The sequence below is a fragment of the Mobula hypostoma genome, chromosome 8 (assembly GCF_963921235.1).
Source record: "Mobula hypostoma chromosome 8, sMobHyp1.1, whole genome shotgun sequence".
Taxonomy (NCBI): Eukaryota; Metazoa; Chordata; class Chondrichthyes; order Myliobatiformes; family Myliobatidae; genus Mobula; species Mobula hypostoma.
The window spans coordinates 119775135-119793057 of record NC_086104.1 but is presented as its reverse complement, the minus strand read 5'-3'; the positions used below and the strand labels follow the sequence as shown (position 1 = coordinate 119793057).

At 42.5% G+C, this 17923-nt stretch overlaps 1 protein-coding gene across 1 annotated transcript in view; it reads left to right on the top strand.

The window, feature by feature from the left end:
* The first annotated feature begins 2150 nt into the window (after window positions 1–2150).
* The window catches only part of LOC134350886 (myeloid cell surface antigen CD33-like), a 59919-nt gene continuing 44146 nt past the window's right edge, over window positions 2151–17923 (top strand). Inside the window, exon 1 of the transcript XR_010019027.1 lies at window positions 2151–7446. The gene's annotated coding sequence lies outside the window, so the exon portion shown is untranslated. The remainder of the gene's footprint in view (window positions 7447–17923) is intronic.

Genomic DNA, 17923 nt, shown 5'->3' with positions numbered 1-17923 from the left:
TTGAGACTTCATTGGCGGAGTAGCGACCTGCATCGTGGATAACTTTTGCCAAAAAGAGCAAGGAGTTCATGCAAAGGTTTGCTCTCTCTCTAAAAGAATTTAAGGTCAGTTGTTTTAAACTGTTTATTTTTGGCATCGTGAATCCTGTGGACAGAACCAGTAGGAAAGTCGCGTCTGTGATGAAATCCCTCTCCAGAGAAGTCTCTCCCAACTGAACGTATAAATCTGTTGGACTTCCGAATTTATCACTTTAAGAACTATATTTGACTTTATCACTTTAAGAACTGTTTTCGCATTTAACACTTTAAGAACCAGTGCCGAGTGTCGATTTGTTGAACGGCTGCATATCGGTTAACTTCCGGTTAAAGTTTTCGTTTTTTTTCCTTAACACTTATCCTTGTTTAATAAATGTTTGGTTGTTTTTATATAACCTGTCTCGGTTAATATTCATTGCTGCCGGTTACATAACATAATCTGTGGGGGCTCGCGGGTGATGGTCCGATTTTGAGTTTAAGTGCTGGTAATTGCCATTTTGATTTGGAAAAGGGATATACCCGATTTTTTTTTTGGTTTGGTTGGTGTGTGTGTGGTATTCGACAACAATGGATATTAATGGATTTTTGGAGACGCCTGACTCGGGGTCTTTAGAGAATGCAAGAAAACCTGAGGTATTGGAGATTGCTAGGAAGTTGGATATTAAAGGAATTACGAGGAATTCCACCAAGGCTTTTATACGAAGAAAAATTGCTGAACATTATATTACTTTGAAGTTATTTGATGAGGTGGTGTTAGATAAGTTTCCAATGAGTAATCTGAAAATGCAGTTACATCTTGAACAAATAAAGTTAAAGCAATTAGAAGGTGATTTGGAAAAGAGTCGGTTAGAAGCTGTAAATAAACAGAAGGAATTCGAGGCTATGGAGGCTATTAAATTAAGGGAATTTAAAGAAAGAGAAGCTGAAAACCAAAGGAAATTTGAGCTAGAGATGCAGAAATTAAAGTCCGGGAGTCAGCCTTCTGGTTCTACAAAACAGTTTATTGCTAGTCGTGAGGTTATTTTGGCTCCTCCATTTAGTGAAGCTGAAGTGGACAAATATTTCCAACATTTTGAAACAGTTGCTGAGTTTAAAGTGGCCGAAGACCAATGGCCAGTGATGTTACAAAGTGTAATTAAAGACCAGGCACAACAAGTTTATACAGCTTTAGATGCTAAGCAAGCACTGAATTATGATATTGTTAAGCAGCACATATTAAAGGCATATGAGATGGTTCCGGAAGCATATAGAGAAAGATTCGGAAGTTTGAAGAAATCGGTGGAAAAAACTTATGTGGAATTTGCCTATGAGAAATCTGTTTGTTTTGAGAGATGGGTTTCCTCTATAAATGTGAATGGGGAGTATAATAAATTAAAAGAGTTGATTTTGCAGGAGGAATTTAAAAGAAGCATTCCTGTTGAAGTGAGAACATACTTAAGTGAACGGGACAGTGCTACATTGCAGGAGATTGCTAAATTAGCTGATGAGTATGTTTTAATTCACAGGAATAAATTTTCTCCAGGTAAATTTTTTAAAAGGAAAAACAGCACAGAGAGTCAAGGTAAACTAGAAAGTAAATCTGAAGTTAGTAAGAAAAGTAAGGATGAAGGGAGGCCTGTGAAGGAAAGACATTTTAGTATTATTTGTAATTATTGTAAGAAACCTGGACATGTAGTAGCTAATTGCTTCCGATTGAAAAGGAAAGAGAAAGTGGTCCCAGATGCTTGTGTGCAGCATATTGAAAAACCTGTAAAGCCACAGGGTTTAGAAAATACTAATGAAGATGAGTCAGAGTCTGACAAAGTTACAAAGGGATATGAGGCTTTTATAACAGAAGGATTTGTATCCTTGAAAGAACGATCCAATGCAGTACCAATAAGGATACTTAGAGATACTGGAGCTTCGCAATCACTAATATTAGACAGTGTGCTAAAGTTTAGTGATGAGTCTGACATTGCTGAGGTAAATTATATAAGCGGAATAGGGAGTGCCCTGATGCCAGTACATTTACATAGAGTAAATTTAAGGTCAGGATTAGTCACAGGGGTTGTTAAAGTAGGCCTACAATCCAGTTTACCTGTGAATGATGTTTATCTTTTGTTAGGAATGATTTAGCAGGTGGACAAGCTTTTCCTGAAGTGCATTTGACAATAAATTCAAATTCTGAGGAACCACAGAGGGATTCTAACACAGATTCTTCCTGTGTTGTAACAAGAGGTATGGCTAAAAAGACTGATGTAAAGAATGAGGTTGTTACCCATGACAGTTCAATCACGATTCGAATTTTGAGGATGTATCAGAAACTTTCTTACCTACATTATTTGATCAGGATTTTGGTGGTAAGTCTGACCAGGAAGATTTGCCTTTATCTCAGAAGGAGATGATAGCAGAGCAGGGTAGAGATCCTGAGATAGTTAAATTAAGAGAACAAGCTCTTCCAGATAGTGAAATTGAAAAAGTACCAGTTGGATATTATTTTGAAAAGGGGGTATTAATGAGGAAGTGGAGGTGGCCTACAATTCCTGCTAGTGAGGAATGGGAAGTTAATCATCAGGTAGTAGTTCCTAAAATTTACTGAAATCAGATTTTAACTATGGCTCATAGTATTCCTTTGGGTGGTCATTTAGGGGTAAAGAAATCTATGAACAAAGTTTCTAAACATTTTTATTGGCCTGGTTTAACCAAGGTGTGGCAACATTTTGTAGAACATGTCATACAGGACTAATTGTGGGTAAATCTAATCAGGTTACTCCAGTGGCCCCACTGCAACCAATTCCTGTATTTAGTGAGCCGTTCTCAAAAATCATTGTATGCTGTGTAGGTCCTTTGCCAAAAACTAAAACTGGACATCAATATTTATTAACTATTGTGTGCCTTGGAGAGGTTTCATTCTACATTAAAAACTATGATTAAGACATATTGTGTAGAAAGTGAAAAGGACTGGGATGAAGGTATACATTTACTACTTTTTGCAGTAAGCGAGGCAGTACAGGAATCATTAGGTTTTAGTCCTTTTGAACTTGTGTTTGGACATATAGTTCGAGGACCTTTGGCCTTGTTGAAGGAACAGTGGATTAATAAAGAAGTACACACAAATTTGCTGGATTATGTTTTGAAATTTAAAGACAGATTGTATAAAGCTTGTAGCTTGGCCAAGGAAAATTTGAAGTTAGCTCAAGAGAAGATGAAGACGTGGTATGATAAGGAAGCTGGGATAAGGTCATTTAAGCCTGGAGATAAGGTGTTGGTTCTTTCCCCAGTGCAAATGAACCCATTACAAGCCAAATTCCATAGTCCTTAGGAGATTAAATCTGAGGTAAATGATGTCGATTACGTGGTAAAAATCCCAGATTGGAGAAAGACGACACAGCTGAGTCATATAAATATGATAAAACCGTATTATGAGAGAGAGGTTGCTACTGTGACTGTTGTGATCAATAATGAGTCTGATCTTGATGAAAATTTAATAGAGGGGTCATCTGAAACTCATTTTAAAACCAACATTATTTCAGCCAGGTTACCAAATTCAAAAATATTGATGAAAAATTAGCTCATTTACAGCTAGAGCAGAGGGCAGATGAAACAGTTAATTTTTAAATATGGAGATTTATTTCCAGACGTCCCTAGAAGAACCACCGTAGCTACACATGATGTAGATGCTCGAGATGCAAAACCCATAAAACAACAGCCGGATTGAATGAACAGGGAAAAATGTGAACTTGCTGAACAGGAAATTAAGTATATGTTAGAGAATGATATTATTAGACATTCTAATTTGAATTGGAGTTCACCGTGTGTTATAGTGCCTAAACCAGACCATAGTATTAAGTTTTGTACGGATTACAGAAAGGTGAATGCTGTGACAAAAACTGATGCTTATCCAATCCTTAGGGTTGATGATTGTGTGGATAAAGTTGGACAGGCCAACTTCCTTACAAAAATTGATTTGTTAAAAGGTTATTGGTGTGTTCCATTGACGGATAGAGGTAGAGAGATTTCAGCATTTGTAACCCCATCTGGGTTATATGAATATAATGTTCTTCTATTTGGGATGAAGAATGCACCAGGTACTTTTCAGAGGATGATTAATAGCGTGATTCAGGGATTAAAAGATACAGATGCCTAAATTGATGATTTGGTTACAGGGAATAATACGTGGAAAGCACATATTACAGCGGTGGAGAAACTATTTGAGAGACTTTCAAAAGCTAACTTAACTATGAACTTAGCTAAAGGTGAATTTGGTCATTCCACAGATACTTACCTTGGTTATGTTGTGGGTCAGGGAAAATTAGCACCTGTTCAGGAGAAAGTTCAGACAGTTTTAGAAGTACCCACTACAACTGGTAGAAAAACTCCCAGAAGATTCTTGGGTATGGTAGGATATTAAAGAAAATTTTGTAAGGATTTTGCAAATATTGCTCTTCCGTTAACTAATCTCTTGAAGAAAAATGAGAAGTTTGTTTGGACAGATCATGTCAGGAAGAATTTGATAAATTGAAAGCTATAATATGTAGTCAACCTGTACTTGAATCTCCTGACTTTGAAAAACCATTTTTGTTAGCTGTAGATGATAGTGATGAAGCTGCAGGAGCAGTGTTACTTTAAAAAGATAATGGTGATGAAGTTGATCATCCGGTAGCTTATATTTCTAAGAAATTTAATGCCCATCAAAGAAATTACTCAACAATAGAAAAGGAATTGTTATCTCTTGTTTTGGCTTTACAACATTTTGAAGTGTATGTTGGTACTACTCATAAACCACTCACAGTTTATACCGATCACAATCCATTAGTGTTTTTGGGTAAGATGAAAAACAAAAATAGACGATTATTAAATAGGAGTCTAATGTTACAGGAGTACAATATTTTGATCACTCATATTAAGGGTAAAGACAATGTGATCGCTGATTGTTTGTCTAGATGCTAAATGTACAATGAAATGTTTTTTTTTCAGAGTGGTATTCTAACATTTGTAACACTCCTACTGTACATTAGTTTGTAAAGGGCTGAAAGATAAGATTGTATATATTGTGTATTTTGTAAATATTATACCTTTGTATTTTTTTGTACAAATTGTTAAAATTTTGTTCTTTAAGTGACCATTTATTTTGGAGGGAGGTGTTACATGCTCAAGGAGATCTGTGCTTTTCTTTGTGAGAATGATGTAATGGTCTCTTGGGGGGCACCTGATGTGATTCTTCCGTCGATGTGAGGCCACGTGATGACATGTGCACCATGGCTATATAAGGGTCAACCCAGATGACGCAGTTGGTTTTCAGTTTGCAGATTTCCAGGTACAACGTGCTGTGTCTCCATTTCTGTTGCGTGTTTGTTTTTAAAACATTGTATTGCATTCTATTGCCAGATACCATATTATTGGACTGGAAATTTTTGCTGGATGTGTTGATTTATTCAATTCCAACAGTAGAAGGGAGAGTGAAGAATTTATCGAAGTACAGGATCCAAGGATCGAGAGGAGTTGACATCGTTCGGCAGTTTAACAAAGGATCGACCTTATTGAGTCTTCGTTGGTGGAGTAGCGACCTGCATCACAGATAACGCTTGCCAAAAAGAGCAAGGAGTTCATGCAAAGGTTTGCCCTCTCTCTAGAAGAATTTAAGGTCAGTTGTTTTAAACTGTTTATTTTTGGCATCGTGAATCCTGTGGACAGAACCAGCAGGAAAGTCATGTCTGTGAAGAAATCCTTCTCCAGAGAAGTCTCTCCCAATTGAACGTATAAATCTGTTGGACTTTCGAATTTATCGCTTTAAGAACTATATTTGACTTTATCACTTTAAGAACTGTTTTAACACTTTAAGAACCAGTGCCGAGTGTCAATTTGTTGAACGGCTGCATATCGGTTAACTTCCGGTTAAAGTTTTTGTTTGTTTTTTTTACCTTATCGTTTATCCGTGTTTAATAAATGTTTGGTTGTTTTTATATAACCTGTCTCGGTTGATATTCATTGTTGCCAGTTACGTAACAATGTAGACAGAGAGGAGACATCTGATGAAGTAAGGAGAATGGGCTATGGAAGGCAAGATGGAGTAAGTGCAAGGAAATAAAAAATAATTGGACCAGTCACTATAGTACTACATTCTTTCCCCCTCTCCCTCTACCAAACAACACCTTTTGGATCTGTGGGGAGCAAGCTTATCCATGGCAAAGAATGACTAATATGGTTGTTGTTACCCTGGGTTTGTAGTATCCCTCTCTAAGAGACCCCCCAAATTGGAAAAACGTGAACAGCAGAAACAAGAAGGGGGCAATCTCTGAAAAGGAGCAATATTGGATGATAGCAGTTGGCTGTTATGGGGTCGCGAAGACGGCCAGAGAATTGATCAATACGGCCGTTGCCCTTGAGAATCTGGCAAATGCACCAGCGGAGGGGCTACGTGGAACTGAACAGACTCTAAAGGCTGTCACGGTAGAGACTGTAGCCCTGAGAAAGGTGGCTGTGCAGAACAGAATGGTCTTTGATTTCCTGCAGGCTGAGAAAGGGGGAATTTGCGCTATCATAGAGGCAGGAATGTTGCAGCAGACGAATCAGAAAACATCACTAATCTTGCAGACTACATTAAGAGATCAGTGACTAAGATAAAACAGTGGGGGGGCAGTTCCACAACTATAACCCATCTGGGAGAGAATGGCAGCCATTTGGAAATTGGTGGAGGATGCTGGTACATTACAGGATAATACTTGTAATTGTGGTAATTTACGTACTGGTCATGAGGTTCCTCTGTGTCCTACTACACTCCAGAGGACAGAGCTCGATGACTCTAGCCCCCTTGTATGTACTAAGACCAACTGGACGGCCTGGAAGCTCTCGGAAAGGAGAGGAAGAATAGGATAGTAGTGGTAGCCATGATGAGGATGAATATCTGAAAATGCTCCCTTTTCGTGAGGGTTATGAGGCCCCTTCCCAGAGATAGAATCCCTAAAAGAATATAAATGTGAATAGGAAAAACGACCCCAGAAACAAGAGCTAATGTGTTCAGCTCTGCAAGATAGTTTAACTTGTAACTGCTCCTTTCTCTCTATTTTTTTAGTGAACAGCCCTCCGGTGAAAAATGATCGTATCTGTTAAATAGGGGCCGTGGACAATTCTAATTTGATGGAGAATGGACGTGAAAGCACAGAGGAACTTCTGGAGAAATTTCTGAAACACTCATTTGCCGCTGTAGTTACTGTATGGTCGGGAATCTTTCAGAGGGTAGGCCTCAAAATCCCCGGCTTTGCCTGCTTTTGGCGACCGAGAAGGAGGTTGAATCGTTCGGACAGAGATGGCGCTCAGTACTCAGTGTCGGAGAGCTGATCAGAGCACGAAGTTTTCGGATGACTCAGAGTCGGACTGTGGTCGGCATGGCAGGGAGAGTTTTTCTTCCTTCTCCCGTCTGCGTGAGATGTGGGTGAGAGACTTTGAACTTTTACTGTGCTCATGGACTTCTTCATCAAGTTACGGTATTGTTGTACTGTTGTAACTATGTGTTATAATTATGTGGTTTTGTCAGTTCTTTCAGCCTTGGTCTGTCCTGTGTTTTGTGATAACACACTGGAGGAAATAATATATCATTTCTTAATGCATGCATTACTAAATGACAATAAAAGAGGACTATGTGTCTTCATAATCTAAAAAAAATTGTTAAAGTGTGGTAGTATTTCTATAAAATGATTGGATATATTATAAGTCTGCTGTGATGCTGAACTGTATAAAAGGATGTTATTGTAACAGGAGAGCGGAGTCAGGAGGTGGGGGAGACGAGCTCTCTCTCTCTTTCTCTCTCTCTCCTTGGAAGCAAGTAAAGGTCCCGAAACGATACTCAGGAGTATTCTTTTCACCTGACTAAGGGCAAATTTCCACGACAGACTGCTACAGTGTGAAAGGGGCAGTGCTGAGAGAGTGCTACATTGTCAGAGAGGCAGTTTCACAATGTGGAAGGGTGCTTACAGAGTGTCACAGTGTGAAAGGGACAGTGTTGGAGAATGCCACAGTGCGGAAGGGACACTACTGAGGGAATGCTGTAGTATTAAGGAACAGTGTTTCATTGTGTGTGGCACCTATTTTCCAAAAGGTTACTAATATTGAGTGGATATTAAAGATCCCACAGCTGGTCCTAGCACTTCTCCCTACTCAGGGGAGAGGAAATGGGTAGCTCTTCCTGGAATCTTTGGCCCGAAATTACTTTCAATCAATGTCTCATACAGAGGGATATTGCTGTGCACAAAAACTCTAGGAGTCCTTTTGTAGCAAAGAGCCGTCAGCTGCTGGTGCAGAGCAAGGGGAGGGCGAGTGCAGGAGGAGCAGAATGGTGAGGTGCAGGTGTAGCATTCATGGGCTCGCAGGGAGGGTGTTAAATCTACCTCTGCAACTGTTGTCTCGTCTCGTTCCACCTAGGAACTGTGTGCTGGAGATTGGGATCTGTACAGCGAGCTCAAGTCCAGCTACAATTATCCCATGATAAACCCTTAGTGTGAGGTTTCCTTGCGCCCTCTTTCTGCAACATTTCTTTCTGCTTATCTTTCTTCCTCTCTGTATACTTCCTCCCTCTCTGTCTCTGTGCCCTTTCCTGTCTCAGCTTCCGCCCCACCCCCACCTCCATGGTGTGCATTCATTCTTCCTCCCAGCTTGTTCTTTCCCCGGCTGACTTTGCGCACTCGTTTCATCCCCACACATGCAGTTTCCCTCTCCTTTTGCATATCCTCTCTCCTGCTCCCAGTGCACTCTTCTCCACTTTCCCGTATGCACTCTCCCCTCTCCCCTGTACATGCTCTCCTGCTCTGTGCACTCTCTCATCAGCTATACACTTTCTCTCCTCCATTCCCTGCATATACTTTAGGCATATACTACACAGATATAAACAGACCACTGCAAAAATGTGGTTGATATTTTAAGCAAATTGTCCCAATTTACCTGATCTGGAATCCTCTTCCACCCCTTTTCTTTTCCATTCAATATTCTGGTTACCCTCTTGCTCTTCTCTTCTCCTCGCCGGCTCTCATTTTTGTTGACCTCCTCCTCCTCTTTCTCCCATGGTCCATTCTTGTCTCCTATCGGATTCCTTCTTTTTCACCTTTTCCATGTATCACCATTCTCTTTGCATTCCTCCTCCCCCATCCACCATACCTGGTCTCACCTATCACCTGCCCTTCCTTCCCTTCCCCTAAACTTTATATTCCAGCTTCAGCCCCCTTACTTTTCAGTCCTGCTGAAGTGCCTCTGCCTGAAATGCTGACTGTTTATTTCCTTTCATAGATGCTGTCTGACCTACTGAATTCCACCAGCATTTTGTCAGTTAGAAATCTGCTGTTAACACAGGTTCTTCGCCAACCACAGAAACTATAGTCTAGGTCCTAGACTTGTGTACACGTTGTGCTCTGGTAAAGGACAGCATTACCAATAGAAGAGGTACGCTTACTCCAGAGGGAAGATAGAGCTGGTGTGACTTCACGGGGCGGGGGGGGGGTGGGGGGTTGGAGGCGGTAATACGGGTGTGCGCACTTCAGAAAGGATGATAACCCAGGAGGGTCTGTAATGTTCCTGCTATTGCAAAAGGTCAGAAGTGGCAATTATGACGGGGCACCCACTCCAGGAAGGCCGGTAATAAGGGTACGCTCACTCAATGGCGGACGGTAATGCGGATGCGCTCACTGGAGGACGGGTGGTAATGCGAGTGCGAACAGTCCAGGAGGTTCGGTAAAGAGGTGCGCTCACTCGAGGATTCGAGGATGGACTGTAGAGCGAGTGCAGGTCTTTTAGGGATCCATCTCAGTTTTAGAGGTTGAGCCAAATTTTCAATTAATCCTTACCCACAAGTGAAAAGGAAAATATTGGTCTCAGCATGGGACTGTAGATGTCTTAATGGTCGCTGAAATCACATGAAGCACATGAGCACATTTCAAAAAGGTTTATTAATTTAAATTTCATGAGCATTTCTCATTACTAACTGCCGCTTGTGAAGGTGGTAGACTGGTGTGGGGAAAATTCGCTGTCGCAAGGGGTCCATTTTTAAATGACAGACTTTGTCTCGAAGAGCAAATACTTTCCTATTCTAGGCGCAGAAAAGTCTCTCTCTCACTCTCCTGCTCTTCAACACATTGAATTGATCAGTATGTAGGAGAAAAAAGAGGACATAACCTCTCTGGCAGATAAGATAAACGGGAATCATAACAATCTACAAGTAATTTAAGAAACTATGGTAACTATGAAGACACTCAAAATGCTGAAGGAACTCAGCAGAGCAGGCAGCGTCCATGGGGAAGAGTATAGTCGGCATTTCAGGTTGTGAACCTTCAACAGGATTGGAGGAAAAAAAAAGATGATAACTGGAGAGGTAATATATCCCCTTCAGTATAAATGGGGTAGTGCAACCAGAGGAGATGAATGATAGTTTCCCATCTGAATATTTCCCATCTCTTTTTCACTGCGGAAGACATCGTGAAGGCTAAGGAATTAAGGGAAATGAATAGTGTGATGTATTGAAACATATACACTTCACAAATATCTGAATAACAATGTCCTTAATATTGTTAATAATCTGTGGATGACACCAAAATTTTTGGTGGTGTGGATAGTGGAGAAGGATATCCAAGTTCATTAGGGCAGCTCGTTGAATGGCGATTGGAATTTAACTCCATTGGACCATAAGGCAAACAAGCACAATTAGACTATTTGACCTATTTAGTCTGTTGTGTCATTTCGTCATGGTGATCCATTTCCCTTTTAACCCCAGCCATCTCCCTGTAACCTTTCACACCTTCAGAAACCTAGCAACCTTTGCCTTATGTACAGCATTACATCCTTGCTTTGTCATAACGGGGATGCTGGGAGCAGGGCCAGACTTTAGCCAGGGCTAGGCTGGGCTGCAGCCCAGGGGCCCGATCTGCAGAGGAGCCCAAAACAGGTAGCTATCATCATGGCGGACAAAAAAAAATATGAGAGTGGAGCACAGAAAAGAAAAAAGAAACAGAAAAAGAGGACCTTGAGAAAGAAGCATTTAAAAAGACATTGAAATTGACAGAATTTTTTAAACCTGTTCTCGATGATACAGCAGTACCATCGCTCTTGTCACAGTCTGAGACCAGTGGACAAATGGAGACTTGTTCAACAGCTAGTGCTAGCACCAGCGTTAGCACAGGACCACCGTCCTTGCCACAGTCAGCAGCTAACGTTGAAGAGGCAGCATGACTTTGGGATTTCCAACCACAGAGGCCTCCGAACAACCAAGTCGGGTCGCCATTAATGTTAACATTACCGCTACTGAGGATCCTTACAGCACTGATCCTGCTCGCTGGGGAAAGGAAACGTTAGATGATTCAGTCTGAGCATACTGGGCTAAAAAAGGGCCAGAGTCCTACCAGAATAAGGATGTGGATATCAATGCTTTGGAACAGGTATACAAACAGCAGAGACATTTTTTCTCTACATTTCACTTCAAACGCAAGCTCGTCAGTGGTGAGTACATATCAAGGCAATGGCTCTTGTATTTCCCTTTCCACCGGCTGTGAGTTTTGTTTTGCATGCCGCATCTTCAGTGATGGTAGCTGTCAGTCCATCTTCAAAACTTGCTTAGCAACTGGAAACATGCCGCTGAGCGCATAGGAGAGCATGAAAATAGCAAACACCGCAGGGAAACGATACTGACCTACGCTACACTAGCGTCTGACCGCGGAAGAATAGATACGAACTGCAAAAACAGTTCGAGTCAGAGTGTGTTACTGGACCGACGTATTGAGAAGAGTGTTGGTGGTTGTGAAATTTTTGGTCGAGAGGGAACTGGCTATCCAAGGCTCCAGTGACATATTTGACAGGCCTAATAACGGCAACTACATAGGTGTAACCGGGTGACCATCGAATATTATTCAGTATCGCTAAAAGTATACTTAGGCATCCATCCGGGTAATGCTAGGCCTGGTGAGGAAAGATTTTCTCGAGTAGATGACTCGACGCTGGATCGCGTGGCTTGGGCAAAGTTCCTCACCAGCCAAGTAGAATTGCCACTACCGTATTGGTACCGTATTAGTTTGGTGCATTTTGCTTGATGCATTTTTATACTGCATACGCAATTCCGTCCATACACAAGGGTGTGGATCAGAAGTTGAACTGAGATTGTAACGGCAAAAACTGCTTGTAAATTCGTTCGTTTTGTTTTGAGACCCTCTTCTGGCACTTCAACATCTAAAACAGATAAAGGAATTAAAACCCGAAAAAAAGTATTTGTTGTCCTGAGTGTGTACTTTTTCCCAGGCTACAAAATCGGCTCAGATCCACAATAGGACAGGACAGGCTGAGTCATCTTACTCTGATGCCACTTGAAAGTGATCTTGTTGGGAAACTGGATTTTAGTGATCTGCTCAAGGGCTTTGCTGCGAAGAAATCCAGAAGAACTAGGCTTTAATTTTGAAAAACATGCATCTGATTTTGTAAACATCTACGCTTGCGTGTCAGTGCTGTTCCTGTTTTTGTGGCAATGGGCTAATAGTTGACTGTTTTCCAAACTTAGTAGGTAATAAGTAGTCTTTACTCTGCAAGCCACACAGCACAGCAATAGGTTAGTATGTGCTAGATCTCATTTTTCAAAATGATTGTTGGAGTATTGTCAAGTTTCCCAGTTTGCCATCGTGCCATCTCTCTTGGCCTTTTTGTCTCTCATTTCCATTTTACTTTCTCAGAACACACGGTTGAGAAAAATACCCGGATAAAAATGCTTTGGCATTGTTTGAGAAATAAGGCCTATGGTATGTGCAGCAATAGCTAAATAAAGAGTTAAGATTGGGTACATCGTACTTCGTCACCCTCATAATTTTACTAAGCCAACTAAGCCTAGTTCAATTTTGAGTTGTTTATATGCTGTCCTTCAAACTAAGAGTCTGCATTACTTTCTGTCCTCCCTCTTAAGGTCTGCAAGCTCATAGCCTACGTATTGCACTAAACCAATGTCTTGATCCACAGCTTTCATATTTAGACCAGTACGACCTTTGCTCTTGTTCTTGCCTTTTTTTCTGCCTGGTGTAGCAGCATTTTATGGTGTCAGCAGGGGCCCATCAGGGCCTCCAGCCCAGGGGCACTGGCCCCACTAAATCCGGCCCTGGCTGGGAGCTGACCCAAATGCAAGACACAGACACTGAAGTACTAGGAACAGAACTCGGAGTGTCAAGAAAGCAAGGGAAGTGGGGAAGAAAGGACGCTGGACATGACACAGGCCCTGGACAAGACTAGGATGCAGGGCCTGGGCTAGGATATGGACAAGGAACCGGGACGAGAGTCTAGGAACAAAGAGCCTGGACTAGTGAGACTGAACTCTGGAACCAGAGCCTCAATGTGGACCCAGAACCTGGGTCTTGGTTCGGGTTCGGAACCTGGGTCTTGACTCGGAACCAGAACCCAGGTCTAGGCTGGGACTCAGGACTAGGATCTTGGCAAGGACAGAACGTGGCTACAGAACTGGACATGGAACTCCTGCACAGGACGAAGTATGTGGACAGGACAAGAACGCAAAGCCTTGACTTGGACAGGACAAGGTTCTTTGACATGGCTTGGACAGGGCGAGGTTCTTGGACGTGGCTTGGACAGGACGCGGGAACCCCAGCAAAGGGTGAGGGAACCCAGCACTGGGCTGGGCGAGGCAGATGGACAGGATGAGAACACGAAGCCTTCACTTGTTCGAGGGAGACAGGAATGCAGAGCCTTGGTCGAGGGAGACAGGAACATGGAACACATAGCCTGGACCCCTCCTTGGGAACAGGATTTTGGGCAGGGCTCTACACAGAGACAGGAACCTTCCTAGGGAGCGGGACGTAGGGCCGGGACTCATACACAGAGCACTGAGAGACAGATCTCCACTCAAGGTAGTGGCAAACGGCCGGACCTACCTAGCGAAGGCGAGAACACAACGAGACAGTTTCAAACAGCGAAAGACAGTTCCTTATCTAGACACAGAAAGGCCCCGATCTTGCCCTGGCGGTTGAACCTGATGGCGTTACAGGCGAGGCTTCAGGCGAAGGTAGCAGGCGAGGCTTCAGACGAAGGTAGCAGGCGAGGCTTCAGGCGAAGGTAGCAGGCAAGGCTTCAGGAGGAAGGGGAAGGGGAGGGAAGGGAACAGTCCAGCAACTGAAGCTGAACCCAGGAGCTGTTTATGTAGCCAACCCAATATGAGAATCATGTGCCTCAATTAAGGCACACACAGGACAATGGAAAACTGGTAAACCTGGAATAAGGATCAATGGACCGGACCGTGAACCGGAATCTGGACGTCACGGACTGGACCATGGCATGTTTTTATATTCAAGTCCTCTAACATTACATTTACCTTCCTCACCACCGATTCAACCTGCAAATGAACATTTAGGGAATCCAGTACGAGGACTCCCAATTCCCGTTGCAATTAGGATTTTTCAATTTTTTCACCATTTAAAAAATAGTCTATGCTTGTATTCCTTCTGCCAAAGTGCAGAACCATACATGTCATGACACTATATTCCATCGGCCACTTCTTGGCCCATTCACCGAAACTGTCTAAGTCCTTCTGCAACCTCCCAGCTTCCTCAACATGATTTGCCTTTCCACCTATCTTCATATCATCCGCAAACTTCGCCTTAAAGCCATCAACTCTGTCCTTCAGATTATTGACATACAATGTAAATAAGAAGCGGTCCTACACAGACCCCTGTGGAACACTGCTAGTCACCAGCAGCCAATCAGAAAATGCTCCCTTTATTCCCACTTTTTGTCTTCGGGCAGATAATGCTCTATCCATGCTAGCATCATTTCCTGTAATGCTATCAGCTCTTGTCGTGTTAGGCCGATTCATATGATGCAGCTTGTCAAAGACTTTATGAAATGCCATGTATACAACATCTACCGATTCTCTTTTGACTGTCCTGCTTACTACTTTCCTAAAGAATTCAGCCAGACAAGATTTTTCCTTAAGGAAACTATATTGACTTTTGCCTGCTTTACTTTGTGTTTCCAAGTACTCCAAAACCACATACTTAATCAAATCCAAGATCTTACCATTCACAGAGGTAAGGTTAACTGGTCATAATTCCCTTTCTTCTGCCTCAATCCCTTTTTGAAGAGTGGACTGACATTTTCAATTTCCCTATCCTTCTGAACTAGTCCAGAATTTAGCGGTGAAAGATCATTACTAATGACTCCACAACCTTCAGCTGCCTCTTTCAGAACGCTGGGGTGGTCTATCTGGTCCAACTGACTTAACTACCTTCAGACCTTCTAGTTCGCCAAGTACCTTCTCTCTGGTAATAGCACCTCTGCTCACTTCTGCCCCCTGACACTCTCAAACTTCTGGCGTACTGCTAGTGTCCTCCACAGTAAAGAATGATGCAAATAGTTACTTAGAACATAGAACAAAGAATTCAGAAAACTTACAGCACAATATAGACCCTTTGGCCCACCCATAGCCCTCTATTTTTCTAAGCTCCATGTACCTATCCAGGAGCCTCGTAAAAGACCCTATTACATCCACCTTCACGACCTTCGCCAGCAGCACATTCCACGCACTCACCAGTCTCTGCGTAAAAAAAACTTACCCTGATATCCCCTCTGTACCTCCTTCCAAGCACCTTAAAACGGTGTCCTCTCGTGTTAGCCATCTGAGCCCTGGTAAAAAGCTTCTGACTATCCACACGACCAATGCCTCTCATCATCTTATACACTCCTGTCAGGTCACCTCTCATCCTACGTCGCTACAAGGAGAAAAGGCCAAGTTCACTCAACCTATTTTCATAAGGCATGCTCGCCAATCTAGGCAACATTCTTGTAAATCTCCTGTGCACCCTTTCTTTAGTTTCCACATCCTTCCTATAGTGAGGAGACCAAGTGGGGTGTGACAAGGTCCCTATATAGATGTAACATTATCTCACGGCTCTTGAAATCAATCCCATTGTTGATGAAGGCCAATACACCGTATGCCTTCTTAACCACAGAGCAGCTTTGAGTGCCCTATTCCCTCGGGCTGTAACCTCTGACAGCCCTCCACACTATACACAACACCCGCAACCTTTGTGTCATCAGCAAGTTTACTAACCGATCCCTCCACTTCCTCATCCAGGTCATTTACAAAAATCACGAAGAGATGGGGTCCCAGAACAGATCCCTGAGTCATGCCACTGATCACCAAACTCCATGCAGAATATGACCCGCCTACAACCACACTTTTCCTTCTGTGTGCAAGCCAGTTCTGGATCCACAAAGCAATGTCCCTTTGGATCCCATGCCTCCTTACTTTCTCAATAAGCTTTGCATGGGGTACCTTATCAAATGCCTTGCTGAAATCCATATACACCACATCTACTGCTCTACCGTCAATAATGTGTTTAGTCACATTTTCAAAAATTCAATTAGTCTCGTAATGCACGACCTGCCTTTCACAAAGCTATCCTGACCATTCCTAGACATACTATGCCTCTCCAAATGTTCATAAATACTTCCTCTCAGGATATGCTCCATCAACTCACCAACCAATGAAGTAAGACTCACTGGTCTATAATTTCCTGGGCTATCCCTACTCTCTTTCTTGAACAAGAGAACAACATCTGCAACCCTTCAATCCTCCCGAACCTCTCCCATCCACATTGATGATGCAAAGATCATTGCCAGAGGCTCAGCAATCTCCTCCATCGTCTCCCACAGTAGCCTCAGGTACATCTCGTCAGGTCCCAATGACTTATCCAACTTGATGCTTTCCAAAATCTCCAGCACATCCTCTTTGCTAATGTCTATATGCTCACGTTTTCAATCCACTGTAAGTCATGCTTACAATCGCCAAGGTCAATGATAGAGATCTAGAAGATTATAAGGCTAGCAGGAAAGAGCTTAAGAATGAAATTAGGAGAGCCAGCAGAGGTCATGAGAAGGCCTTGGCGGACAAGATTAAGGAAAACCCCAAAGCATTTTGCAAGTATGTGAAGAGCAAGAGGATAAGACGTGAGAGAATAGGACCAATCAAGTATGACAGAGGAAAAGCGTGTATGGAATCGGAGGAGATGGAAGAAATACTTAATGAACACGTTGCTTCAGTATTCACCACGGGAAAGGATCTTGGCGATTGCATGGATGACTTGAAGCGGACAGAAAAGCTTGAGCAAGTAGATATCAAGGAAGAGGATGTACTGGAGCTTTTGGAATGCATCAAGTTGGATAAGTCACAGGGCCCGGACGGGGTGTACCCCAGGCTACTGTGGGAAGTGAGGGAGGAGATTGCTGAGCCTCTGGCAATGATCTCTGCTTCATCAATGAGGACGGGAGAGTTTCTGAAGGATTTCAGGTTTGCAGATGTTGTTCCCTTATTCAAGAAAGGAAGTGGGGATAGCCCAGGAAATTATAGACCAGTGAGTCTTACTTCAGTGGTTGGTAAATTGATGGAGAACATCCCCAGAGGCAGGATTTCTGAACATTTGGAGAGGCATAATATGATTAGGAATAGACAGCATGACTTTGTCAAAGGCATGTCTGCCTTACGGGCCTGAATGAACTTTTTGAGGATGTCATTAAACACATTGCTGAGCATAGAGCAGTAGATGTAGTCTATATGGATTTTAGCAAGGAATTTGATAAGGTGTGCCATGCAATGCTTATTGAAAAAGTAAGGAGGCATGGGATCCAATGGGACATTGCTTTGTTGATCCAGATCTGGCTTGCCCACAGAAGGAAAAGGGTGGTTGTAGATGGGTCATATTCTGCATGGAGGCCACTGATCTGTGGTGTGCCTCAGGGATCTGTTCTGGGACGTGATTTTTATTAATGACCTGGATGAGGAAGTGGAGGGATGGGTTAGTAAATTTTGCTGATGACACAAAGATTGATAGTGTTGTGGATAGTGTGGAGGGCTGTCAGAGAGTACAGTGGGACATTGATAGGATGCAAAACTG